At 43.7% G+C, this 27,591-nt stretch overlaps 1 protein-coding gene across 2 annotated transcripts in view; it reads left to right on the forward strand.

Moving 5' to 3' along the window:
• SERP2 (stress associated endoplasmic reticulum protein family member 2) overlaps positions 1 to 27,591 on the forward strand; it is a 233,325-nt gene that overhangs the window by 118,889 nt on the left and 86,845 nt on the right. Inside the window, exon 1 of one of the 2 annotated variants that reach the window (XM_050766250.1) lies at positions 25,897 to 25,900. The exons of the other annotated variant lie outside the window; for it this stretch is intronic. The gene's annotated coding sequence lies outside the window, so the exon portion shown is untranslated. Of the gene's footprint in view, positions 1 to 25,896; positions 25,901 to 27,591 lie in introns of those variants that run through there. 2 annotated transcript variants of the gene reach the window in all.

Here is a 27,591-nt window from a genome sequence, read left to right on the forward strand (position 1 = left end):
CTTACAGAATACCAGCACCCTCATGCCTGCCCCAAAACACACACATACACATGGGCGGTGACAGGTGAGATTTCCTCGGCTCTGTGGCATCTACAGGGATAACTGAAGGAACCTTCCCACTCCTACCCAGGGAGTCCCTCCCAAGTATTTCTGGAACCCATAGGGGAGCCCTACACATCCACAGGCACATCCCCTTCGAGGATATTGCTGCTCTGACCAAGCCCCCATCACTCTTCTGTGCCTCTTTCTGGGCTCCTATGGGTCCCTGACAGCTGCTCCAGGCCTCTGTCTCCAAGTCTTCTCTGTGCCACTGACCCGGTCATCTCTCCACTGCAATGCCCTGGAATTGGCACAGCACACTGACCCCATGTACTCCTTCGCATGCCGGAGCCGGGCTGAGATGTGCTGTCCGCAGAGGCTCGCCTGTCCAGGGCAGGGTCTCCATTCCACAGCTCTTCCAGTTCTGCCCTGAACCCTCACTCTGAAGGCTCAAAACCCAGTCTCGCCCAATGTCAAATCTGAATCTAACCCCAAGGAAATAACCAGAAAAATCCAAACCGAGGATTTGTGAAACAACTGTCCTAGACTCTTCAAAAATCTTAATGTTATAGAAAGACCACAAAAAATCTAAGGATTGTTCTCCAGGCTAAAGGGGACTCCCCAACACTCCCCACTCCCCAGCAGGCCCCAGTGTGTGATGTTCCCCTCCCCGTGTCCATGTGTTCTCATTGTTCAACTCCCACTTATGAGTGAGAACATGCGGTGTTTGGTTTTCTGTCCCTGTGTTAGTTTGCTGAGAATGATGGTTTCCAGCTTCATCCATGTCCCTGCAAAGGATGACACCAGAGAAATGACAACTAAATATAGTGAGTGGCCCCACATTATATCCTGAAGTTTTCTTAAATGCCATGCAAGATATTAATGGGAACACTAAGGAAATCTGAATAGGATACATACTAGATAACATTGTTGTATAAACACTCAACTTTGAATGTAAAAATTATATTGTAGCTACACAGAATAATGCCCCTTTTCCTAGGATAGAAATGTTGAAGGATTTTGGGATAAAGACTCACGATGTTTGCAACTAACTCTCAAGTGGTTCAGCAAGAAATAAACACCTGTGTACACATGTGTACACAGAGTAAAAGGAAGCAACTACTACGAAGTGTTAATATTGGTGAGTCCAGGTGAAGGGTATTCAGTGCACTATTCTTGCAACCTTCGGAAGATTTCAAATTTTCCCAAATAAAATGTTGAGGTTCACAACACGAAGTAAAGGAGATACACACTGTTGGAATTCTTGCCATTCATATTTCTTTCATGCCTCTCCAAGATCCCTGTGCACTAAACTACCTCCACCACCCTTCAGGAAAGAAAAAAACTCATGCAGAACAAGTCAAGAAACAGATGTGAGGGGGAAGGGGAAGCTAGCTAGTCAATAGCTCATTTACTCTGCTGATAAACATACTCTGAATTCCAGTTTACATATAACTGAGACCCCATTACACTTGTAAACAATGGAGTTCATTCATCATATACATTTAGGTGTATGCCCATTGGTTGACACAGGGTAGGAAAAGATGACACCAGTACAAATTACTAGATCTCAGAAGTCCAAAAGAGGACCTGGAGCCCTAAGACGCATCCCCTCTAAAATCCTTTAGCCGGAGTGAGCTTATTGCAGGACTCACAATTTTTTCACCAGTGCCAACCCTATTCTTGGCTGCAGGTTGACACAATATGCAACAAAGATAGTATTAAATACAGGTAGAGTTGAAGCTTTCTAAGTCCACTTTCAGGAATCATCTCAAATTCCTCTCTCTCTCTCCACAAATTTCTTAATTTCTTATTCGGTGTTTTAAAAACACTTTACTTAGCCTGGGCGACAGAGCGAGACTCCGTCTCAAAAAAAAAAAAAAAAAAAAAAAAAAAAAAACACTTTACTTGTACCTCTATTAGAACTAAGCCAAGTGGATTTCTGACACAATTCTCCTTCAACAATTTTGTCTGTGGCCAAACCTTGGTGAGACCACATGATCCAATATTTGATAGGAAAAATGCAGTTGCTCTAAATATAGAGATTATTGTCTGGTTCCTTTATTACAGTTATTTGCGTACATACCTCTCTCCCCCATAGACTATGTATTCCCTCAAGGGAAGGAGGATTGTTATTCTTCTTTCTGTCTCCTGTTTTGCCCTTCATGAGTAAGTGACTCCAGCCCCTGTCTCAGTTCTCTTGCCACCCATATGCTGATGATGTTCACGGTGACTCCTGCTTCTCTTAGGAATTTCAGGTTAGATATCCAACTCCCTGATGAACAAGTCCTCTTTTTTTTTTTTATTTTACTTCAAGTTCTGGGATACTTGTGCAGAATGTGCAGGTTTGTTACATAGGTATACATATGCCATGATAGTTTACTGCACCCAGCAACCCGTCATCTAGGTTTTAAGCTCCGTGTGCATTAGATATTTGTCCTAATACTCTCCCTCCCTTTGCCCCCCACTCCCCAGCAGGCCCCAGTGTGTGATGTTCCCCTCCCTGTGTCCATGTGTTCTCATTGTTCTTCTCCCACTTATGAGTGAGAACATGCGGTGTTTGGTTTTCTGTTCCCGTGTTAGTTTGCTGAGAATGATGGTTTCCAGTTTCATCAATGTCCCTGCGAAGGACATGAACTCATTGTTTTTATGGCTGCATAGTATTCCATGGTGTATATGTGCCACATTTTCTGTATCCAGTCTATCACTACAAAGAACTTAAACAAATTTACAAGAAAAAAACGAACAACCCCATCAAAAAGTGGGCACAGGATATGAACAAGTCCTCTTTCACACCCTCCAGGTGCTTCATATTCATCCAACCAAAGCTGAACCCATAACCTTTCCCCACATCCTCAACATTCTGCTCTTTCTCATATTCCCTATCTCAGTTGCCTCATTCAGCCAAGCTGCAGCCTGATTCATCCCTGCCTTCTCCTTTATCTCATCTCCCTTAGCCAATTTCTTCTTTTACCTCCTAAACAGTCCTCAGACCCATCCCCTCCTCCCCGCCTACCCTGCCTTTTCCTAGCTGAGGAGCTCACTCTCTCTTTCCTGAACTGTTGAATAAGACTCCTGACTCCCTGCTTCCACTGTTGACCCTTTTGAGACATCTTCTTTTTTTTCTTTTCTAAGTATTATTTATTAAAGAAATATAAAACACATTAAGCACTAAGAATGATCATTTATCTTAATGTTCTGGAGTCCACGTGCAGGATGTGCAGGTCTGTTGCCTAGGTAAATGTGTGCCATGGCGGTTTGCTGCACCTATCAACCCATCACCAAGGTATTAAGCCCAGCATGCATTAGCTCTTTCCCCCAATGCTCTCTCCCCATCTGCCCTCCCCTGAGCCATCTTCTATTCTGCAGTTAGATGACATCTAAGCCTGTCCCTCTCAACGTAAAACATTCTATGGCTCCCCAATACAATAGAATAAAGGTCCACACTTTGCCCAGCACCTCAGGTCCTGCATGAACTGAACTCTACCCTTCTTATTTCCTTGTTGGCCTTTCCCTGACTTACACTTTATTCTCCAGCTGTGCTAAAGCACTGGTAGTTGCCAATATGTAGCCTGTTGTTCGGCATTTTTGCACCGTTGCTCATGTTCTTTCCTCCGTCTGGAGTTTCTGTCTATCTTTTTGACATAGGTACCCCTTATCCACCTTTGAACACTCAGCTCAGCCTCCAACACCTCTTGAAGCCTTCCCAGAAGCTCCAGGCTGGCCTGAGTGCTGCTTCTCTGTACCCCTGAGGAATCCTCTTCATACCTCCCCCTTGGCCATGACTCTATTACATGGAGATCCACATATAAATCTGGCTTCCCAACAAAAATTGCAAATTCATAATGGCAGAAACTGTCAATTTTCATTTGCCTCCAAAGCAGCTAGCATGGTGCTGGAAAAATAGTAGATGTTCAACAAATACTTGTCAAAAAGCACACTAATTACCTCCCACTACACCTAGCACAGAGCCATGCTGCAAGAGATGCCCAATGGATATCTTTGGAATAAAATATCCATTGTTCTGTTTCCTGAGCCAGAAGGTAGGGAGGAGTACAGCAGACCTGTCATCAGAATCCCAGTCGAGGAATTCTGATGACAGGAGCACAGGGCCCTGTTCCTTCCGCCAAGCACTTTCTCCAAATGCAGCATGAAACAAAGGTAGTTAAAGCAAGAACACTTTTTCTTGTGATCTCTCCCAAACCAATGATTTTACCACCCTCCTGGCCCCTTCTCTTTTCCCTGGCCCCCTGAGGTTGGAACCTGCCATCCATCTGTATTTTCAGACTTCAACATTTTGCTTGCCTCCTCTCTATTCTGTCATAGTGCCTGCAGTTCCCTTTTTCTCACACTCTAAATTTATATTCCCTAAACAATCCATTTTGAAGTATCTGTGAAACTCTTTCTCATCATGTCTTTGTTAGAGTGGCTACTCCCTATTTTGGCTATATCATCCTAGAACCCAAGATTTCATACACACAGGTTCACCTGTCTGTCTCTCTTGCTGAGACTGTAAGCTCCTTGAGGCCAGGGTCTATGGCCCATGTATCTTTGTGTCAGGAAGCCTAGCCCAGTGTCTAGTGTACGACCTGGTTTATATAGCTGACTAGCTGAATATTTTCATATAAAGAAAGAGAGTAGGGTCCTGAGAGAGTAGGGAGGATACACTTTGATGGTGGACAACAGGAGTGATTGAGAACCGAATGGATGAGTCAAGCCTCCTGTAGTTTGACATGATGACCCTCAGCAACACCGTCAGAGTATTGAGGTTGGATGGAGGGGATGTGAAGAAAGAATGGAGAAATCATTCCCAACAGACTCTGAGAAGTTTTCAGTGGTGTTTCCTATGCCTCAGGCTCTGCATCAGGAATCTTCCTGGGAGTTCTGGAAAATCCTGTAATAGCAGAACTTAGAGGACTCACATGTGCAGATATTCTATTTAAGTTTGGGTCTGTCAGTTTGGTCTCCTTGTTATACTCAAAATCCCACGTGGGCTAGGACCACAGTTTTCATTTGCCTTTAATTCTGGCAGCCCCTCCTGAATGCTTTCTTACTTTCAGCAGGTGGCTAGAGAATGTTTGGTGGCTGGCAGATTACATTTTTTGACATTGAAAAAGTCTTTAAACATGGGAGTGGCTTCAAATGAGTTTTGACTAATTCTTGGGCAAACAGTCCCAGTCAGATTATATTTGTTTAATTTTTGATTCACATTTCACCACCCCCAGGGATGTCATAGCCTCTTACTGATTGTGCTTCTGAAAGTCAGGAACGCATCCATATGGAAAAGATTGCTGAGTGAACAATGGCGAGCACCACGGTATCAGAGACATCCCGGTGGCACTCCCCAGTGGGGGTCTTGTTTTTCATCTTTGATTTATTGTTCAGTTTAAAGCCAACTCCCTTCATACTCATAACTATCACATCCTCATTCTGAGGTTGCTCAGGGTCATGCTAACTAATACAATAGAACTTCAGTCTTCTTATCTAAAACAAATACCCTAAATGAACCAAGGAAGCTGAAATAAGAAAGTCCAGACATGCCCAGAGGAGTTTATAAGCCCAAGAGTGAAAAGCAGAGGAATCTATAAGAGATACAAAATGCAAAGATATATTTCTGATACATGTAAAATGATAGCCAACATCTTTCAAATATTTGTTAGGTGCCAGATGCTTTTTAGACATTATCTCATCCAACTATATGTATTCCTACAAGATAAACATTATTAATCCCACTTTACAAATAAGAAAATTGGACTCTCAAAGAAGCCAAGTATTTTGGCCAAGATTTCTCAGCTAGAAAGTAAAGAAGCCAAGGAACAAACTTCCATCTTTCTGGGTTTAATTCAGTGCTTATTCGGCTGTACCAACCATTTCTCATACACATAGGAAAGCAAGCAACCCGCAAAGAGTACAGTATCTGCCAGGGTGCAGTCAGAAACCAAAACTTCACTAGTGATTTTAACAAAGAGAATTTATTACAGGAAATTGGTTAAACAGGTGTGGGGGTACATGAGAGGCAAATGGGGAACCCTGAGTAACAAAAGCTTGTTAGGAAGTAGCGAGCACCTCTAGGACTGGATATAAGAAGTAGCTACCCTCTCTAAGGGGCAGGGAAGCTTAGGAAGCAGTCTAGGGTCATCAGCTCCCAGCAGCTTGAAGGAGGAGCCCCTCGGAAGCCGGGACTCAGACTGCTGCGGAGGGGGCACTGTCTGGTTCATGCTGGTACCTCAAAGCAGCTGTGATGGGACTGGTTCCAGGAGTACTGCAAGAAGCTAGAAATCACAATGCACTGGAACAAAAACTGCTTCCAGGGTGAAAGGTCAATGCTGGGGTGCTGCTGATAGCACAGGCAGACAAACAGAAGGGGCAAGTCTCTCCTCCTATCCTGTGCCAACCAGCTTCCCCCGAGGGTCCCTGATTGGCAAAGAAGATGTGTAGTCAGCAGAGTCCCAGCCCAGCAGAGCAGAATATAGGAAGGTGGATCTGGAACTGAGACAGAACCCCTTCCCAGCCAGCACACAGGGGTGATGTGTGCACACGAGGGCACGAGGATTAAAGTAAGGGAGACAGTTGTCAGTATAATGACATCAGCCACCGTTACTGATCCTTTCCACACGCTGACTCCTTTACTCCTCACACCTATGAGGCAGATGCCATTATCTTAGCACTTTTACAATGCCAAAGCTAATATTTAGAGATGCTAAATAACTTGCAAAAGGCTAAGAAAAGGAGGAGTCAAGATTCACAGCCAGGTCTGTCTGGGTGCTAAGATCCTGCTACAACCACCTGTATTTGTTTTCTAGGGCTGCCGCAGCAAACTACAACAAACTGAGTGGCTTACAAACAGGGAAACTTTTTTATATCACAGTTCTAGAGGCCAGAAGTCCAAAATCAAAGTGCTGGCAGCACCAGGCTCCCTCTGAAATCACTTAGCAGAGAATTTTTCTTTGCCTCTCCCAGTGTCTGGTGGCTCCAGGCATTTCTTGACTCGTAGCTATGTAACTTCAGTCTCTGCCACCTTCTTCACAAGGCCTTCTCCTCTGTGTCTGTGTGTTCTCTTTTGTGGCTATGGAACACTTATCATTGGATTTAGGACCCACCTGGGTTATCCAGGATGATCTCGTCTACAGATTCTTAACTTTAAGTTAGAAAAAAGGGGGTGGGGTAAGCACAGGCACAGAAATAATTAATTAATTTAATTAATTAATTAAAAGAAAAAACAAAGACACGTTTTCCAAATAAAGTTGCATTCACAGGTCTGGGGGTAGAATAGGGACATGTGTTTGGCAGCCACAATTCAACCACTGCACCATCATATCATGTAAAACAACTACTGGGCTTTTGAAAATCATTTTCAGCAAAGCCACTTAATATTAAATCTGTATTCTTATAACATTTTCAGATTCTAAAACAATGTTTTGTGCCATATGTAGAACTTTTAATATTTGATGTTCCTGTCCCTTCAAGCTTTAAGCAGTGACACCTTCTGCAGCTCCTGTCTTCTAAACAGCCATCCTGCATGTCTTCACCTCATCAACTCATGATCTCATTTCAAATCTCATCTGGAAATATCCTCCCTCCACTCTGGTCCCTTGGCTGCTTTCTTTGGCTTGACTTTCATCAGCACTTGTGTCACGCAGTCCAAGGATTCAGTGGGCACGCCTGGTCCAACAAGTATTATTTAAGATGAGAGTTTCCTCATCCATCGAGTGGAAGGCTCCCAAAGCCTCTAACGTGTGTCCCAAAAGAGTCCACCCTCCTCCCCCAAGTCTCCACTCCACACTCCAGCCTTAGGAAGGAAACTTTCAAATGATGGTTTCTCTCTTTGGCTGAAAGAACGGAATGATCCATTTTGCAACTCACCTGGTTGAGGATGTAGTTTGGAAGTTTACCTACTTTGAAGACACGTGTCTGTGTGTCTGTGTGTGAAGGGTAAAAAGATTTCTCAAAGCAAGCAGACATTAGAGAGAAATGTACATAGTGCTCTTTTGCAAAATAAAATATGTGAGCTGAGGGCCTCTAATGCATTAGGGTTAATGACATAAATTTCATATGCCTGATCTGAAAGAATTGAAAAGGTGTCTTTTCTCTCCCATGTAAATATGTCAGAGCCATCGTTATTAGTGTCTGACATATTTGCTAGTGCAGATTTCCAGCATCCCAAGTACTATATCCCTTAGATTTAATTCTGAAGTTCTTAGATTTGGCATCCTGTAAAGAAAGGAGATGAAAATTAGAAAGTGAAATTTTAAAACCCATCCAAGGTTTCCTCTAAGTGTCTCAATATTGAAATCATCAATATCTGTTTGAAGTTTAATTTTAAGAAACTATTTCCTGCCTCCACAGACCTACATATTGATGTTACTGCATTGTTCTTCCCTCTTTTCCTACAAAATTCTCGGAAACATGTTTTTCTTCAGGCAAGGTATGTATTTGGCAGTCATCAAGAAATTTCCTCGGCCTTTCATTTCTTTTTATCAAGCTCTTCCTCATAAAATGTGGGTTCACATTTTACTTTTTTTTTTTTCAGGGAGTAGATGAAAACACCAAATAGATTATTTCAGACGTACTTTCTCTCCCCTTCCCCATGACCAGGAAAAGACAAAACGCTGCCTCTTCTTTCATTTTTCTTCTTGGTATATTGATGGAGCTGTCATTATGCCCTCAACACCTCATCTGAAGTAATATGGGACAATAAGAGGTATTATTGTATGCCAGCTATTATTCTACCCAGGGGCGTTACTCTGTAACAGTGCATATTTGAGGTTTGAACAGGGAAAGATAAAGGTGTGCAAGGGACTCGCAAAGAGGAGAGCTTTTCTGGGATGGCGAATCCTAGCCAACAGGTAACCATGGCTCCAAAGGTGCCCCGCTTCCATACTCAAAGACAGGGCACCTCCCATGCTCCACCAATATATTTCCCTGAGATGTTCATTCATAATGGAAGCTGTGAACTCCATAGTTTATTGAAAGTAGGACAGGACATTTTTCTAGTTCAGTTTTCTAGATTAGCTCTCTGGCTCTCATCTTCTCCCTGGAGGAAGCGAATTCTCATGCAGAATCACAACTCTCTACAAGCAAGTTTACATTCAGCCTCACTTCTTTCAGGGGCAGCCGCTTCCCAAGACTTCACAGTCATCATGTAGTTCATCCAAGAGGTGAGTTTCCAGGGGGAAGGTGGAATTCCCAGTTCTGTTTTTGTTAACTGCCTAGGTTTTTCTGCTCACAACCTAGCAACCTCTTTTACAGCAAGTCTCTTGTCTACAGCTCCAGCCACACCAATCTGACCCTGCTATGGCTAAGGACAAGGTGTGTGCATGGGTAATTTGGGAATTCTGTGACTTGCTGGTGCAAGGAAGCAGAAAAATGGGAAAGAGAAAGAAAGAGATTAACTATTCTCTGTTTCTCAACCAGACCAAGGTTTGCTCCTTATGTTTTCACCACCTGAAATGCCTTTGTCTTCTCCACCTGGGGAAGTCTTATCACCCTTCAGGGACGACCAACAAATGTCTGTTGAGAGACTTAATGAGAGTGAGAGGAGTAAGCCTCCAGTTTTTAGAGAACCTTAGATGTTCAGAAAAAAGACAGGAGGATGTGGGTGGATAATTGCTGGCAGGAAAGGACATAGTGTTGCGGCAGAAGGTTTCATGTAAGCATTTGTTACACGTGAGAGATTCTGAGTTTTTTTCTATGGGTATCTCTGAGGAGACACACAGAGAGAAGAAGACCAAGGCAGAGATTAAAGTGATGCGTCTACATGCCAAGGAACACCAAGGATTCCCAGCAGCCTCCAGAAGCCGGGGGAGGCCTGGAACAGAGTGTCCCTCAGAGCCTTCAGAAGAAATCAACCTCCACACCCCAATTTCAAACTTCTGGCCTCCGAAACTAGGACAGAGTCAGTTTCTGTCATTTTAAGCCACTAAGTTTGTAGAAATCTGTTACAGTAGCCCTAGCAAACTCATACAGATTTTTGCCTAGATGGTGCAGAAGTGTCTGGTTTAATGAGTCCCAAAGGATGTGGGGTCACTCATATGACCCCTAACTGATTTAATAAAAAATTTTGACACATATGTATTGAAGACCTATTATGGACTAGTCTGTATTCTCTTGCTGCTTTTAGTCAAATGAAAGCTATAAACCAATAACCATGCCAGTAGATCACTAATTCCAATGGAGATGAGTGCTCTGAAGGAAAGGAATGGGTTCTCAGAGAGTATACAGTGAAGAAGGCCAACGCTGAGTGAGGAGTCAGCAGGATTTCTCCGAGGAAGTCACTGCAAATGATCAGGCTTCAGGGAGGCCCGGCCTGTAGCCCTTTTCTTTTTGTTAGGCATTGCATGTGACAGGGGTGCTTTTCCGGTCAAAGTCAAGGCACTTTTATGTGCTTTGAATATTATTATGTCAGCTTCCTGCTACCATGGTGATTTACTAAACAGAGTCTGGGATTTACTAGTCTGAGTAACAGGCGATGGAAGCAGGTTCACTCTTTCAACCAGTAGATCCAGTCTTCTGCATCTGCCTCTTCCCTCAACGGTCAGTATTTTCCTGGGATATTCAGAGATGTGATGGGGTGGGGGAGTGGAGTTCCACATTCAGGAAAATTTTAGAAAACCTATCTGTCTTAGTGCTTTTGTGTTGCTCTAAAGGAATACCTCAGCCTGGGTGGTTTATAAAGGAAAGAGGTATATTTGGCTCACGGTTCTTCAGGCTGTACAAGAAGCATAGTGTCAGCATCTGCTTTTGGTGAGGGCTGCAGGAAGCTTCCACTCATGACAGAAGGCAAGGGGAGCTGCCATGCAGAGATCACATAGGGGAAAGAGAGGCGGCGAGGAAGGAGGTGCCAGACTGTTTAACAAATAGAGCTCATGGGAACTCTAAGAGCAAGGACATATTCAGTCCCACAAGGTGGGTACCAAGCCATTCATGAAGGATCCACCCCCATGACCCAAAAAGGCCCACCTCCAATGCCGCAGACCAAATTTCAACATGAGATCGGGAGGAGACAAACATCAAAAGATGCCAGTATCTTAAACGAAAAGAGATGGGTTTCTTTTCTACAGGGCCTCCTGTCGTTTCTAATATGCTGATTTACACTGTGGGTCTCCACATGGGTGATGCCACCCACAACTTTCCCCAGATCTTTGGACCTGGAATCTGTTTATCAAAGATCAGTTCACGGAACTGGCATCTTGTGAAACACATTTTGAGGAACTCAGTATCAGAGCCACTGTGGATTTGTACACACGATTGACTTAATTTTTTTCTTTTTCTCTTTCATCCAGGCTGCCTTCCGGCAACCCCGAGAACAGAGTTGGACAGTCCATCCCTGGGAGACCCTGTCCCAGAACATCTAGACTCCCAGGTTGGTCCTCTTTGGAACATGAGAGGATGTGGTTACATTTGCAATTGAAAGACATCATCTAGGGGGTAAATGTGAAAGGAAAGGTCCAGGAAGGACCAGGGCGGAGGGCTCCCCTATAATTCTCTGATGTTCATTCCTTTGAACACCCTTAGCCATGTAGACACATTTGCAAGGAGAGAGTTTGCAAAGCCATTAATAGAAACAAAAGTAGTAAGGAAGATCTGATGTGACTCAACATGCTGTTCACATAAGAGAAACTAATCTCCAGGCAGAATGGCCTGTAACTGATGCCTGTGTTCTGTTATTGAAAGCCTCTTGGCATTGCTTTGTTGCATTCTGGAATACACAATTACAAGCACTGAAATTAAAGAAGCAAAAAACATTAACCAATTCCATAACTATAACAATAGATACAAAATATTATACACGCTAGATTCATGTCAGTTCTCAAAACAGTCTTAACTGTCCTCATTTCTGTACACACTTCACCAATGACTCACTTTTACACTCTGACAAGTCACATGACTTCCTTGCACTGTATTTTCTGCATTTACAGATGGGATAAAAAACAACTTTAATGCTGTTGTATGTTCAAGGAACCTAACCACAAAGTACTGTGAATTCCTTGTATAAATGGTACTGTGCAGAAACAAGCCAGTTTAAAACCAAAACTAAACCAAAAGAAGCATTAGCCAAGTCAGGAGTACCCCCAAAATTCAGAGATTACTGCAACTTATTGCATTAAAGTCTGGGCAACGTGTCTTCAGAGAGAACATGCTACTTGTTTAGGGGTAGTTTGGCATAGGCAGGAAGGTATGGATTTAAGGTTTAAATCTTGGATCTGCAAGTGATGGTTGCACAAATATATGTGACTTTGGGCAACTCACACTTATGAAATGGAGATAAAGACAGCTACCTTACAGGGTATTTGTAAGAAATACAGAGAAACATGAAGAATACTTAGAACATAGCAGATGCCCAAGAAATACATCCTCTGTATTTTCTGCATCCTATTTTCAGGTTAATCCTGCTCCACTCCCCTGCCCCATTAACTCAAGACTTCATATTGATGGAGAAGTCAGCAGAGCAGCCAAGAGCATCAGCAGCTGCCCATTAGCCTTTACCCACTGCATGGTTCATTCATTCATTCATTCATTCATTCATTCATTCATTCAACAAGTATTTCTCAAGCTTCTCCCACACGCCAGGCACTAGAGCTGATCCCCTGCAGCTTTTCAGCATTACCAGTATCCACTGCTAACCAGATCTGCTTGACCCCTCGAGTTCGCCTTTCTTCACTGGTTCCAGTGAAGAAACCCTGAGCCTCCCCCAGTCTATCTTGGACAGCTGTGCAAATTGAGCATTACCGAACTCATGGAGCAGCATCCACGTCACGGCGCTTCCTTCTTGCTCGTCCTCCCTGCCTACATGCACCTAGGGAATCTTTCTGAGGTTATGCTAAGCAAAGTGAATACAGTAAAATCCAAGAATTAGATTGAAGACCGAGTGAGGGGAGTAAAGGCTTCCTCCCCTCGTTGAGGACAGCATCTGGCTAGGAAGTCATGGGCCTCGTTAACATTATTAATCACTCTAATGCCAACATGGTTGTATTTTTATTTGATTTTCAAGGGGATCTTGTAGAAAAAGGTTATCTCCTTTTTACCAATGAAGAAGCAAGATCCAGAGGAATTAAACCATTTGACTGTGGTCACAAAGCCAGTGGGTGTCTGCACTAAGACCAAAATTCAGTTCTCCTGACCCCCAGGCCTGTTTCCTCACAGGCTGGTGGCCCAGCCGTGCTGTCCAATAGACTTATCTGTGTGATGGAATGTTCTAGATCTGTGCCAGCTAATGCAGTAGCCACCCAGCTCAATGTGCCTGTTGAGTACTTGAAATGTGGTTGGTGTAACTGAGGACTAACATTTTTTTTAAGTTTTATGTAATTTTAATGAATTTAAATTTAAATAGCCGCATGTGACTAGTGGCTACTATACTGGGCAATGCAGATAGGACCTTAATGCTAAACCTAAGCTGCACAGAGAGGGCTTCCGGACCAGTCACTCCTGCCTTTCTGTAGTTACCTTCCCCCAGAGCCAACCCTTCTCCATCCCAAGCCCCAGGTCCACATGCAGCCATTTGTAAATAATCACTGAGTGTCCCCAGAAAACTTGAAGAGGGAGCTAACTCTAGATAGGGTCAGAGCCCATAGGCTGCCCATAGGGTCTGTTGAGGGCTAGGACCAAAAAGGCCAGCCCACCCAGAGATGACTCCCACCTCCTATGGGGCCTCAATTTTCCCTATCTGCCCCAGTACCTCCAGGTCATGGCTTGGAAGGCAACGGCAAATTTGTCACCATGAAGCCATTATCAAGCTCAGAACTTAATTATCTGATCAGCCACCTCCCTGGGTCCTAAGGGAGCAGACCCTAGGAATGAGAGACAGTCTTTGAGAGAGAAAGAGAAAGAAACATGGCATTGACTGAAACAGAAGCACAGATGAGAGGCCCCCAGTAGAGGCCAGTCCAAGGTCTTATTTTATTTGGCCAATACTAACTGTGGGAAAAAAAATGTTTAAATTCACTGGATATCCAAAATTTAAACACAGTGAAAATCTCCTATAAACTCATTTCCCCACTCCTGGAGCCTTGGGCTATCTAGTAACGTCCAGTTCCATTAGCATCCACAGTATTCATCTCGCAGAGCAGTAGCAGCTGCTCTGTTGAGATGGTGAGGAGCTATTTCTGCACAGCCCCCACCACTGGTCCCCTGTAACATCCTTCTTTACTCACTCATCTGACCTGACTGGCATCTGCAGGCATTTGGAGCTGTCATCCTAGCACAGGGGGACAGACTTGGGCAAGGTGTCTCTGTGAGGGGCTGGGATAACAGCACAGAACTACCTGTGTGTCTGGAGGCCCAGGACGTGCTGTGGGGGAGATGGTAGAGAAAGGGGGTGCTGAAATGGAGTGAGGAATAGAGGGAGAGAGTTGTACCACACTAAAATGTGACGGGACCACCTCCATACTCCACCTCCTACCTGACTTGCATTGATAACTGCCAGATGTTTCTTGGAACATCTTGATCTCCAGCCCCCAAACCCTTTTCTTCTACTTTCTTCCAGTACTTAGAACAATGCCAACCACATAGAAAGAACTCAAGAAATGTGAATTGTTCACAATAAAATGTACTCAATTCAGAATGCTTCCATCAGACTCCCCCGGCTATTGCTTCAACTTGTCACTCTCCCCGCTGAACGCTTCTGTATTCTCCCTCCTTCTTAAGCTCACACTGAATCTCTGCTGTCATGTCCCAGTGAGATAGGTTTTTTAATTCCAGGCCTCCACCCAAGTGGCTGGCTGACCCAGCCAAATGCTGGCACAACGTGGGATGCAATTCGCTCACTGTCTCTCAGCATGGTCCTGGAAGCTGAGTCAAAATTATTATCCAAACCATAGCCTGGCATATGGCTTTAACACTTTTTCTTTCCTTCCTTTTGTCATTCAGTCTGTTCACTTGAGATATTCTCCATGCCAGTGAGGCAGAGAGCAGGGAATTGGGGAAGGTCCCTAGGCCATAAGGTCCTCTAAAAGAAGAACTGCATTTTCTTCTTTTGCAGTCCTAGCATCTAGCAGGGTCCGTGGCACAGAGGACGGGTTCTCATGTAGACACAAGTGTGGCTAGAAGAAACAATTTGATTAACAGAGGCAAGCAGGAGAGAAAGGACCACTAGACTAAGGATGAGTTCAGGACACAGGTTCAAAGCACAGCTGTGTATTTTCCTACCTGTGTTAGCTAATTCACTAATCTGAGCTTCTCTTTTCTGATCTATGAAAAATAATTAATAATATAAATGCTGTTATTGACTGCTACAATCTTTAGGCAGTCAGACGACACTTGGCTGCAAAAAAGCATAAAAATTTTAGGAACAATGACTCATGATCTCAATCCTAGAAACTCATTTTAAGGAAGTAATTCAGCAGAAACAAACCCATTCTGTACATGAAGAAGTTTATTCGAACTCTATTCAATAGCAAAATACCTAACATTACCTAACTAGCCACGATAAGGAAATAATTAGTCACAAATAATATTTAAACATGACGGGATATTTTTCAACAATAAAAAATGAATGTTTCTGAAGACTAAACACAGAATCTCCTATCCCCCTCAGTGCTGCTAGAGCGTTCCTTTAAGAACCAAATCTGTTCCTGTTGCTGCCCTTATCAAAGTTATTCAATGGTTAAAAATTTAGTAGGTAGGGCATGGTGGCTCATGCCTGTAATCCTAGCATTTTAGGAGGTTAAGGTGGGAGGTTTGCTTGAGGCCAAAAGTTCAAGACCAGCCTGGGCAACATAGCAAGACTCTTGTCTCTGTAAAAAATAAGATCAATTAAATTAGCCAGGTATGGTTGTGCTCACCTGCAGTCCTAGCTATTTAGGAGGCTGAGGTGGGAGGATTGCTTGAGCCCAGGAGTTTGAGGCTGCAGTGAGCTACGATTGTGCCACTGCACTCCAGCCTAGGTGTTAGAGCAATATTATGTCTCAAAAAAAAAAAAAAAAAAAAAACTTACAAGTGGGATTGCTGGGTCATATGGTAAGTATATGAATATATATAGGAAACTGCCAAACTGTTTTCCAAAGTGGGTGTACTATTTTGTTTTCCCAGTAGCAGTATATGAGAGCCCAAGTTCCTCTCTGCCCTTACCAGCATTTGTTATGGTCAGTCTTTGTAATTTTAGCCATGCTAATAGGTATGTACTAGTCTCCTATTGTAGTTTCAATTTGCATTTCTTGATGACTAATGATATTGGACTAACTGTTCATGTGCTTATTGGATATTTGTATAGTTATTTACTCAAGAGAAATAAAAACTCATGGCAAAAGGATTTCACATCCACATACCAAAATAATTTGTACATGAATGATCAGAGTAACTTTAGAATAGTCCAAAACTGGAACTTCCAATAGCCATCAACAGATGAATGGAAAAACCAGTTGTGATGTACAACAGAATACTACTCAGCAATAAAAAGGAATGAACTTCTGACACATCCAAGAATATGGATGGATTTCCAAAACATTATACTGAGTAAAAGCAGCCAGATATAAAAGAGAACATACTGTGCGATTCTATTGATATGAAACTCTAGAATGAGCAGAATTAATCTATTGTGATGGAAAGCAGATAAGTGGTTGTCCAGAGTTGGGAGTTAGGCAAAGTGTTACCTAGAAAGGGGCTCAAGGAATTTTGGAGGAGATAGGAATGTTCTATATCTTATTTCGGACAATAGCCACACAGGTAAATGTGTCTATCAAAACTCATCAAGTTGCACACTTAAAACAAGTGCATTTTATTGCCTGTAAAAATAACTCAATGAAGTTAATTTGAAACAAATAGTCAGTTGTTTCTCATTACTTTAGAATAAAGTTTTAAAAAGTTAGTATGATATACAAGTTCTTCAATGATACGATCCTTTCTATCTCTCCGACTTTTTCTTTCTAGGCCTCCACCTTTTTTGCTCCTGTCATACTCTAATGCCTACTCCCTCCCCGTCATCACACTTTCTCATGTCTCTATATCTTTATAAATGCAATTCCCACTTCCTGGAATCTGAACCCTACCCCCTGACTCCTTGTAATTTGACTCACTCCCACTCATCCTTCAAGATCAACTCAAGACTGCCTGGACTTTTTTCCGAGGCTAGATCCAGCATCTCTCTTGGGTGTCCACAGACCATCCTGTACAGACCTCTAGTCTGATGTTTTCACACTCTGGTATCAAAGTTAATATTCTTGCTTAGGCTCTGAGCATCTTGAAACCAAGGTCTGTCTATGTTCTTAATTCCTAGCACAAAGTTTGGTACATGTTGCTTAGTATGTGTTGAATGGATAGATGAATGACTGAATGAATGAACTAATGCCCTGTCTACTCAGAAGGATATGATGAGAATCAAGTGACATAAGGGTGTGACTCCCTGCACTCTATTATTTGGGTGTTTGATTTGGCTCCATAATATAGTGGTGTGGCCAAGACTATGCCCTCTAAACCTCCACCTCCATCCCCAGGTACAGCCAGTAAAGAGAACTTTGCAAATTCCTATCTTGGAATCACAATGACAAACCCTCCAAGATGGCAGGAGCCTCTGAGCACCTTGAGAGTCAATCAAGAGAAGCTGGTCTCAGCAGACTCACCTCACTGCCAGGAGGTGGCTGCACACTCTCTGTAGGGTATCTCACCTCAAACCACAGCTCTGCAATCCTACAGTATCTTTCACCATCCCATATAGCATTTGTTAATTGAATTCTGTAATCTAATTGCATTTGCATTTCTAAGCACACTTGTTTTCATAGAATGTACACTCTTTAGCTCCTGAAGATTCTGACAAGTGCCTGTCCAGGCAGATATGAGGTAGCGTTGCCCTCACTCTCAGACACTCCCCTGTCCATTACTTAACCACGTGGAGTTGGAGTAGCCACTTTCCATGATTATGATCCATTTTCTTCACCCTTGTTGGAGCTTTCACAAGAATTAGCAGGAACTCTGCACACCCTCCTCCCTGTCACTACCTCACCACTTCACCAACATGCCCCCAGGCTCCAGTTCCATCCCATCAATGCCACTTCTGGCACATATGCCCAGTGGATCCATCCAGTGACAATCACCTGCATGCCATTTTCTTGAATGAAAGGAATGAAAGCATTTTCTACTCTATCATCATTCCTTGACCTTCACCTGCTTTGGTTTTTAAAGCGTTTTTTCTTCTGCATTAGCTGGAGTTCATTAGAGAGCTGTCCAGCCTCCATTCCTGGAGTTGGTCATTGACGGCCTTTTTTACTGTCTGCCACTGAAGGGTAATCTGGTCAAATGATCTTCAGTGAAGAACATTCAACAAATCAGTGCTCAAAGGCAAGTGGGTGAATCTTTGGAGGAGAGACTGGGGAAGACCAATGAGAGGGGAGAATTAGTGGTTAAATCTACAGTAAGGTTTCAAATTCTTTTTTCAAGTTTAGGGGAAGGATTCCTCTGTTAATTCATTTATTCATTGTTACAGTCTGGGGAGACCTACAGCCTCCCAGAAAACAGCTAAATTAGCCTCTTCTCTAATGTAGGCCCAGTGCTCCAGCTCTATCAGGGATTCCAAAGTCCCTCAACACCACCCCTGGGCTTACCCTGGAGAGTAATGTTTTCCAGGCATTCACATCCACCGAGACCTTAAATATGGTTCTTCTGGGAGAGGGCCAGGAGACGGAATGGCCATTATCAGCAATCTGCTCTCTGCAGAGTCTGAGCCATGTGAACAAACAACCTCACACACTAGTGGGGAGAGAAGGGACTGGAATGTTCACTCCTATTTTCCTAAAATATCCAGTGAACCATGAACCTAAACTCTACACCTGAGGCAAACTGGGAGTTGCTATTTTAACAAAGCACAGCTTAGAAAACAATCCACACATGTTCTGTGACTTGGGCCAGCCCCAGAGAGATTCCTGGCAGCATTGCACGGGTGACTAATATTCACAGCCTCTCTGAGGGTGAAGGGTACGCTATTCACCTGTCTGCCACCGTTCACTTCAACATGCTTTGCCATGTGGGATCTGAGAGGAGTCTTTCTGGGAGTTTTAAATATCTTTTCAATGGGGCTTTTAAGATACTGTTGTCTGATCTAGGCTCGCTCCACTTAGTCTATTGGCATATCTCTTACACAAGAGGACAAGAGAGTGATGAAAAATGAGACAGGAAATGCACCCATTTATTTCGCAAACATCTGTGGAACTCCTCCCTCTGTGTTGGGCCATTGGGGAATATCAAGATGACTCAGCCACAGTTGAAGGAGGGCAGATAGGAAAACAAATCATTAAAATAATATAGTCAAATGCTGAATAAGGTTTGTACCAAGGGCTGTGGGAACACAAAGAAGGGATCATTAATTTTGTCAGAGGCAGTCAAGGAAGACTTTGTAGAGAGTGACCTCTGAGTTGTACCTTAACAGCTGTGTTGGAAAGTTCAGGTGAGAGAGGAAAGGAATGGTATTCAAGACAGAGGGAACAGCAGCTGCAAAGATGTGGAAGCTTGAAGACCCCTGAGAACTTTGCTGAGTTTGGGTCACAGGTTACACGGGAGCAAATGGGGCAGATATCATGGGTTGGGGTCAGATATGAAGGCATGTGATCATGTTAAGGGGTCCAGACTTAATTCATTGGGCAACTGAGAAACAACAGAGGACTTGGAGCATAGGTGTGAAACATCAGATTTTAGAAAGACGTATCAGTAGATAACCACTATATTTCAGGCTTTAGTGATTCCTCACTTGGTCCATGGTACAAGCCTCCATGTCACACTTTGCTTGCTGCCTTGTATATCTGCTGAGCTAAGGCATTTTTTCGTAACCTTATGTTAAAAGGGTCATTATTCTCACTGTACAGTTGGCAAAAGAGAATCTCAGGGAGCTTAAAAACAATACCATTTGGCAAAGCCAAAGATTCACACCGAAGTCTGTTGGATCGCCAAGTCTGTGTTTCATTATACTGAATTAGAAGATAATAGCAACGAGAAAGAAAAAGATGGTGATTTGCAGCTCCAGCTGCACATTAGTTTCTCCTTGGGAGCTTTTTAAAATCATGATGTCCAGGCTGCGCCCTAGACTGATTAAACCAGAATATGTAGCAGTGGAACCCAAACATCGGGATTTGCTTAAAGCCCCTCAGGTGACTTTAGTGTGCAGCCAAGTTTGAGAATCAATAAGAGATGTTGCAAAGGAAGACTTGGTAATAATTGGCTAGCAAATGGGAAGACTGAGAGAGAAGGAGGAAAGAGGTGACTTTAAGATTTTTAACTCGGATGAAGGCAGAAAGGGATGTGAGTGGGGAAATGAGGAGTTCATTCTCATAGTCATTTACTTTGCCATCATAGTGTGACATCCAGGTGGAAATACCCAATAGATGCCTTGGCAAAGTGAGCCAGGGGCTTCAGAGGAGTCAAGGCTATAGCAAGGCCAACACCTCATCCAGTGGTATGCTGACGGCAGCTCACACCAGCTCCAGGGAGGTAACTATTAAATGTTCTGAAATTTTGTAAGCCAGTTGTTAACACAGCCATTAATAAAAATTAAATCAAAAGAATTAAATGAATTAAATAAATTATATTTTTGAAAGTGTAATAAACTCTCAAAACTCATTACTTCTAATTATAACACTTTAGTATTGCCTGTACTCTTGAAGTTGTTTATGTATACTTTATCTGTGTGGTGGGAAAGCCATATAATGGTAGCTTACCATGGGGCATCTTTGCCAGTTTTCATGATATAAATACTCCTTACCATCCATGGTAAGGAGTATTTATATCATGAAAACTGGCAAATACTACAAAATAGGGCCCCCATCATCTCCTACAAAGAGCCAGTTGTTAAAACATTTACCAGAGATGCCAGCATATGAGTATGCATGGGGAACCTCATCAAGATAAAACAAAGACAATAAGAGACAAGTTAAACTTCATAGATGGGGGTGGCGGGTGGTGTAAAGAAAAAAAAAAAAGACTCCACACATGGGGGGAAAAAAAATCTGATGCTAGAAACAGTTTTCCCCTTGACTAATATTTCCCAAAACACAAGCTTTTGCGATACTCAGGTCCTTTGGGATTGCTACTATTCCAAATAAACCTGTTTTATTTAGCTCCATGAATAAGGCCCTTCTAGCCAGAGAAGATATATTTTATATGCACACATAAAAATACTCTGTGTTTATGTAACACTTTCCTTTTAAGGACTCACAGCAATTCCACATGCTCTCTTTATTCTTATGAACACCCTGGGGAGGTAACTAGGTGGTAGAGGAAATAGGAAGGAATGAACAAAAAAATAGTTGAATTAGAAATCATGGCATTGCCTTGCCTCAGTACCGTAAACAAGCTTTTCCTCCCAGCGTAGGAAAGCCTAACTTCAGGACTATGAAGTGTCTTGCTCAAGAAGGTTCTAGAATTGGACTCCCATCACTGGCATTTTTCCATTGTCATGGCCTAGAAGCAGGGAAAACCTCCCATTATCTCCCTTCTCTTTGCATTCCCTTGCTTTTTTGGCTTTAGCCCCTAACTTGGGCCAGAGCTGGAGTTTGCAGTCCAAGCCCATCTGACTCCACAGTCTCTGCGAGGTCACCAAAGGGCCAGCAGCAGGAAAGGAGACGGGCCTGCCAAGGAGCAGCAGGGACCTATGTTAGGGCTTGTTCCCATGTGACTCCAGTGGTCCCTGATGATCATTCCTGGGCTCCTCGCCAGTGAGACCACTGTCCCCTCTGCACCTGCTGCACCGTCCCCCTGGGGATCCAAATGGCCTCTCTGAATGTGCTTGGCAATTCCTCCTGAGGCTCTGGACAATTTCAAATCGGTCCTTTGGAATACAAGTCAGCTTAACTTTAATGCTTGGTATCCTCCCCATTTACCCAGGATTTGTCCGTGCTGCAGAGCTGACACAGCTGCTGATAACGAAAGTTGGGGGAAAGAATTAACTGGGGTGTGTGTACGTGTGTGTATTTGTGTGTACATATGCACGCATTTGCATATATGTGTGTCAAAAACAGTCAAACAGAAAGGCAAAGGGGCAGAAACAAAGAAACAGAGGCAGAAAAACAGAGAAGCCAAGAGTTACGGAGGCTGTGGGAATTCCTGAACCAAGACAATCTCTTACTCACAGTGGTTTTGTTTCTAAGAAGTTCATTGTTCATTTTTAACTGCTAGAACAGTAGACTTTCAAGTGAAAAATACCCTGGGCTCCACCCAAGCCAGCCCCTCATGTTGTGTGGTTGTGTGCTCCCCTTGACAACCTCTCTGAAGACAACCCTCAGGGGGAGACTATTGCAAACAGCAGTGCCTTCAGGAGCACTTATCTCTGGCCAAATATTGATGTAGGATTTTTCTTCTTGGTCACTTTACAAGCCCTGGGCCTCACTCAGCCACGCTGGTGTTCCCCAGCACACCTGGGTTATACCTTGTACCCGCATTCGGTGATTCCCAAGCTCTTGTACCACACCCAGGAAGAATGAAGACACATTGGACATTAAAGGGTGAGGAGGGCAGAGAATAATTTTATTGAATGATGAAAACGGCTTTCAGCAGAGAGAGGACATGGGGTTGGTCCCCCTACCCAAAGGCAGGAACATTCCTCATGTGGCTGGGCTGGGGCCTTTTATGGTCATAGGGTTTTATGGACTCAGAATGGGGAGTGTGTGCTGATTGGTTTGTGAGTATGCAAAAAAGGTTAAAGCAAAGACATCACTCAAAGGTGGGCACAACGGTATAGAAAACCAATTAGGAAAGAGTAGGTATATGTAAAATAGGTGAAGGGCGAGGATCAATCAGAGGAAAGCATGCCAAATATAAATTCTCAATCTGGATCAAGGATTTCACTTGCAGCTTGGCTTTCAGGCTTTAAACTCTTCAGCTTGGAGGTAAGCTTCACCAGGGACCACCCCTATCTGCCTAGGCATTTGGCTGCCCCCGTTGCTATCAATATCACTGCATACTCAGATTGCCAGACCCAGCCAAGCCTGAAGAAGACTCACCCCCACTCGCACCTCCAATCTCAACGAGGCTTCTTAATTGCCACAAAAATGGTCTCAGCTGTCCTGCTGCTTTCCTCAGCAAGTGGGGGAGTTCTGAGGTGCTTCCTAAAGGCCCTCAGACTGAGCTTGAGTGCCTTTGAAGCAGTCAGGGATCCACACTGGACAACTAAAACAAACAAGTCAATTAAGTGGAAAGTCACTCCCTTGGGAGGCAGGAGACAGGCTGTAATCTCCATAATCCCATCTAACTTCAGTGGGTCTGTGCTCCTCTCTGAGATGCCAGGTTGTGAGTAGTCACAGTCTTTCACTCCACAATCAATGACTGAGCCCCTGCTGAATGGCAAGGACTGCCCTGGGCACTGAGGACTCAATGGCTATAAAAACAAAAAGCAAAACGACCAACATGGACCCAGGCATAGTGGGCTTATAGGAGATGCTCTCTGATGTCCCTTCTCATCTAATATTCTCTAAATAATTCCTAAGTGGCAGGAGGGCTTCCCTACATCTCCCCAGCTAATGAATTCAGCCCCTACTGAGTAAGAGATCGGTGTTTTCTTTACATTTGAGTTCTCAAACTTAACTACTTTGCACTTGCAGTGTGGGTGTCTGAAATGTTAATTGAGCCTCACCACAGCCCCTGGAGAGAGGTAAGTGTTGCAACATCTGCCACAATTTAAAACACTTACTCAGGTGCCTGTCTGCTCAGGGTGCCCTATGCGCTAAGTCAAAGAGGCCAGCTGTCCAGAAGCTGCCAGAAACCCTGGAACTCGCCCACACAAAGGACAAACAAGCAGCTGAGCAAATTCTGATAGAATGGTACTGTCAAGCAAATAAAGAGAATGCAAATGAGGAACTGGTGAAGAGGCCACCCTTTGAGAAGATGGAGGTGAGAGGGGAAGGAGAGGAGTTAGCACACGCCAGGCAACGGAGTGGGGCTAATCACTCACTCTGTCTCTCTCCATCAGTCCGGGGTTGCCAGGGCTTTGAATGGCAGAGAAAAGAGAGTGGAGAGAACTGGGATGGGGGGACACAGGGCCCTGGCCCTCAGTGACTGCTCCCCAAAGGTATTAATTAGATATCTCTGCAAAACAGCAAAACCAGAGTAAAACCTCCCCCAGGACTTCACTCACACAATGACCAAGCTCTTTCACCAAGCCCTCCTGGGTCCCTCCCTCCCCACTTTTACATCTTACATAAGGAGGCTTCTATTGTGCTAATATCCAAGGAAAAAAGTGACTAAGGGTGAGTGTGCGACTAAGGAAAATAAAGAAGGAAGAGAGCCTCCAAGGCTTGCCCCCACCCCCAAGTTTCTTGGCTCACTCCACGATTCCGTCAGTTCGCAGGCTCTGACATAAAAGGCAGGAAGCTACACACGCTAAACAAAGCTCCTTAGATGTCAGGAAATTAACCTGGGAAATCGGAGCCAAGAGAGATTAAAGGCATTGCAGGCCGAGTTCAAAAACCACTATGGCGTTACATCAAAAGCTGTTTTCTGGGCACCCCAGGCTCGGCTCTGCCAAACTGCACATCCCGAAAAACCTGGCCACAGGGCTGGCACGCCTGTGTGGTGTGCATTTTCCCTGCCACAAGACTGAATCCTCACTCAGATCTACAGCTTTTGACTCTTCCTGTCGTAAGAGTCTAAGGCCTGCCTGCCGTAGGCAAGTCTGCCCTGAGAAGAGCGGCTTGCCGCCCTGGCTTCCTTATAAGGGAAGAAGATCACACACCTAACCTCAGAGGGGGTCCAACGAGTGGCCCCAGGGAGAGGAAGAAAGTCCTTAAAAGGAGAGAGAGCCCTGCTAGCTTCAGCTGCACTCACACTGAAAAAAAAAAAAAAAAAAAAAAAGGAAGGAAGGAAGGAAGGAAGGAAGGAAGGAAGGAGAAAGGAAGGAAGGAAGAAAGGAAGGAAAGAAAGAAAGAAAAAGAAAGAAAAGAAAGTAAGAGAAAGAAAGAAAGAAAGAAAGAGAAAGAAAGAAAGAAGAAAGAAAGAAAGAAAGAAAGAAAGAAAGAAAGAAAGAAAGAAAGAAAGAAAGAAAGAAAGAAAGAAAGAAAGAAAAAGAAAGAAAAAAAGAAAGAAAGAAAGAAAGAAAGAAAGAAAGAAAGAAAGAAAGAAAGAAAGAAAGAAAGAAAGAAAGAAAGAAAGAGAGGGAAAGAAAGAAAGGAGGTGCGGCAGCCTGGGATCTCTGACACTCCCAGCTAAGAAAACAAACCGCCTGGTGGAAGGTGAAAGGGTCAGAACAGAACAAACTAGAGAATTGTGAGAATCATTATTTATGTCCGCAGCAATAATACTGTCTCTTTAAGCCTCAGTTTCATTATCTTTACAACGAAGAAGGTTCTAGCTAAGATATCCTGGAATTCTTGAACAATCTTAACATTTAAATGGAATGAAATTGTCAGGGGGCTTTGTACACCACCATCTCATCGTATCTCCAGCAGTGAGTGCTAACCCCATCTCACAGAGGAGAAAACTGAGGCCCCATGTCATATATCTGGTAGAGAGAAGAACCCATACGGAACTAGGGATTCCTGGCCCTAGTGATTCCAGGCCCAGTGCTCTAGGAGGGCAATGGTGGAGCAATAGTATTGTTCCTAAACTGCATCAAAGGGCATTTGCAAGAATAAGCTCAAAGTGTTGCTATTCCTGTTTCTTGTTTTGTTTTGTTTTTAAACTGGAGAGCAAGTGAAGGTAAGAGGGGAGCCATTAATTGTGTCAGCCTTTTGGGAAGTGGAACACTCAGATATATAAGCCCCACGGTAGCCTCAAAAGAGTGCAAAAATCTCAAGTCTATAAAGGTGAAGTTAGTCGTATTAACTGGAAAGGAAAACTGTGAGAGAATATGACTCATTTGTTCTCCACCCATAACACCTTCAGGAACCTGCCCTGTCCCTAATCTGAGTGGGGTGGCCCCCAGAGGCGACATGATGCCCATCCAGGGCTGACGGGGCCGCAGTCACCCAGCTGAGAGAAAATCAGAGTCACTCTCCCACAGGAATTCTACTGAGACTTAGAGAGTACAGCCAAGGAGTCTGTGAGCCTGAATCCATGCAACGACTGTGTTAGTAAAAGCTCCTCCGAGGAACAGAGTCAATAGGATGTAGTTCATTGTATGTATATACGATATAAATATGCATCACATGTGTGTGGGAGGGGGAGAGAGAGAGAGAGATTTTATAAAGAATTGATTCACATGCTTATGGAGGTTGGCTACAAAGTCCCAAGATCTGCAGGTGGCGAGCTGGAGGCCCAGGAGAGACCTACCTGAAGTCCAAAGGCAGGAGAAAAGGCAATGGCTGACAGGCAAGGGGAATTCTCTCTTTCCTCAGGGGAGGTTAGCCTTTTTGTTCTATGCAGAGCTTCAATGGGATGGGATGAGACCCACCCACGTTAGGAAGGACCATCTTCTTCACACAGCCTGCACATTCACATGTTCATCTCTTCCAGAAACACCCTCAGAGACACATACAGAATAATGTTGACCAACTCTGTGGGTACCCCATGGCCCAGTCAAGTTGACACATAAAATTAACCATCACCATCACATAGAGAGGGGCCAGGTTAGCACAGCCACAGCAGCAAGGCAGAAGGAGGCAAGACTGAGTGAGGAAGCTGCAGGGTTGCTGGGAAAGCGAGCTTCCAGAGAGGAACATGGGACATTCTCAGTGAGAAATGGAGATGAGAGGCAGACGGGGTACCAGAGGCTGGGAGCCTTTCCAGTGCACAAGATTCCCCTTTATCCTTCCAGTCCGTAGTTCTAAACCGAACTGCTTCGAGTGGGTTTCTCTTTTGGATAACTGCACAACCTCTGATTAGAACAAGAACATCATGGATCTCCTTGAATTTTATTCTCTAACTTTAGCCCCATTCTCTAACTTTAGACCAGCCACTTACCAAGTGATAAACTATACTGCGTGTCATGCACTGCCAGGTTAAATACCACATACTCTTCCTTCTTAGATCATTTACATTTATGGTTTTGACTTCTTGCAAGCAACCACGTGATTAAAATAAAATATTTCCATGAGGGTTTGATAAAGTATTTTGATCTATAAGGCTTAGGTTTAATGAGTGAGCTGCTCAACTCCTGAGGGGTCCATCCATCTGCCCAGCATCCACATCATCATACCTTTTTTGTTTTCTACTCACTGTTCTTTCAGCATTTTCTGGGGGATGTCAAATGTTAAGAGGTTTTCCTTAATTTGAGAATGTGTGACGGCCCAGTCTGAATTCCTTGCAAAAAGTATAGGTCTGCTATACAATGTTACTGACACAATTTTTAGAAATCTCTGTCTCTTCTCCTATGAGCTCTTGGAAGGACATGGCCCAGGCCTTACACAATTTTGTGGCCCTTATACCTTGAATACAGTACCTGGGACCTTATAGGTGCACAATGCATTTTTTGGTTAATTCTCTCAAATAGTTCTCATAAAAAGTCCACCAAGTAGATCACATTATTCCCTGTTGCATTAATTTGTTTAAACTAAGTGATGCTACAACAACATACAACCCGAAAAATCTAACATTTGCCTCAACAAAAGTTTGTTTCTCACACATGCCACACATGCGTGATGGGTCAGCTGCAGCCCTTGTCCACGCCTTCTTTGCTCCAGAACTCAATAACAGAGAGAAATGGAGACG

The sequence above is a fragment of the Macaca thibetana genome, chromosome 17 (genome assembly GCF_024542745.1).
Source record: "Macaca thibetana thibetana isolate TM-01 chromosome 17, ASM2454274v1, whole genome shotgun sequence".
Taxonomy (NCBI): domain Eukaryota; kingdom Metazoa; phylum Chordata; class Mammalia; order Primates; family Cercopithecidae; genus Macaca; species Macaca thibetana.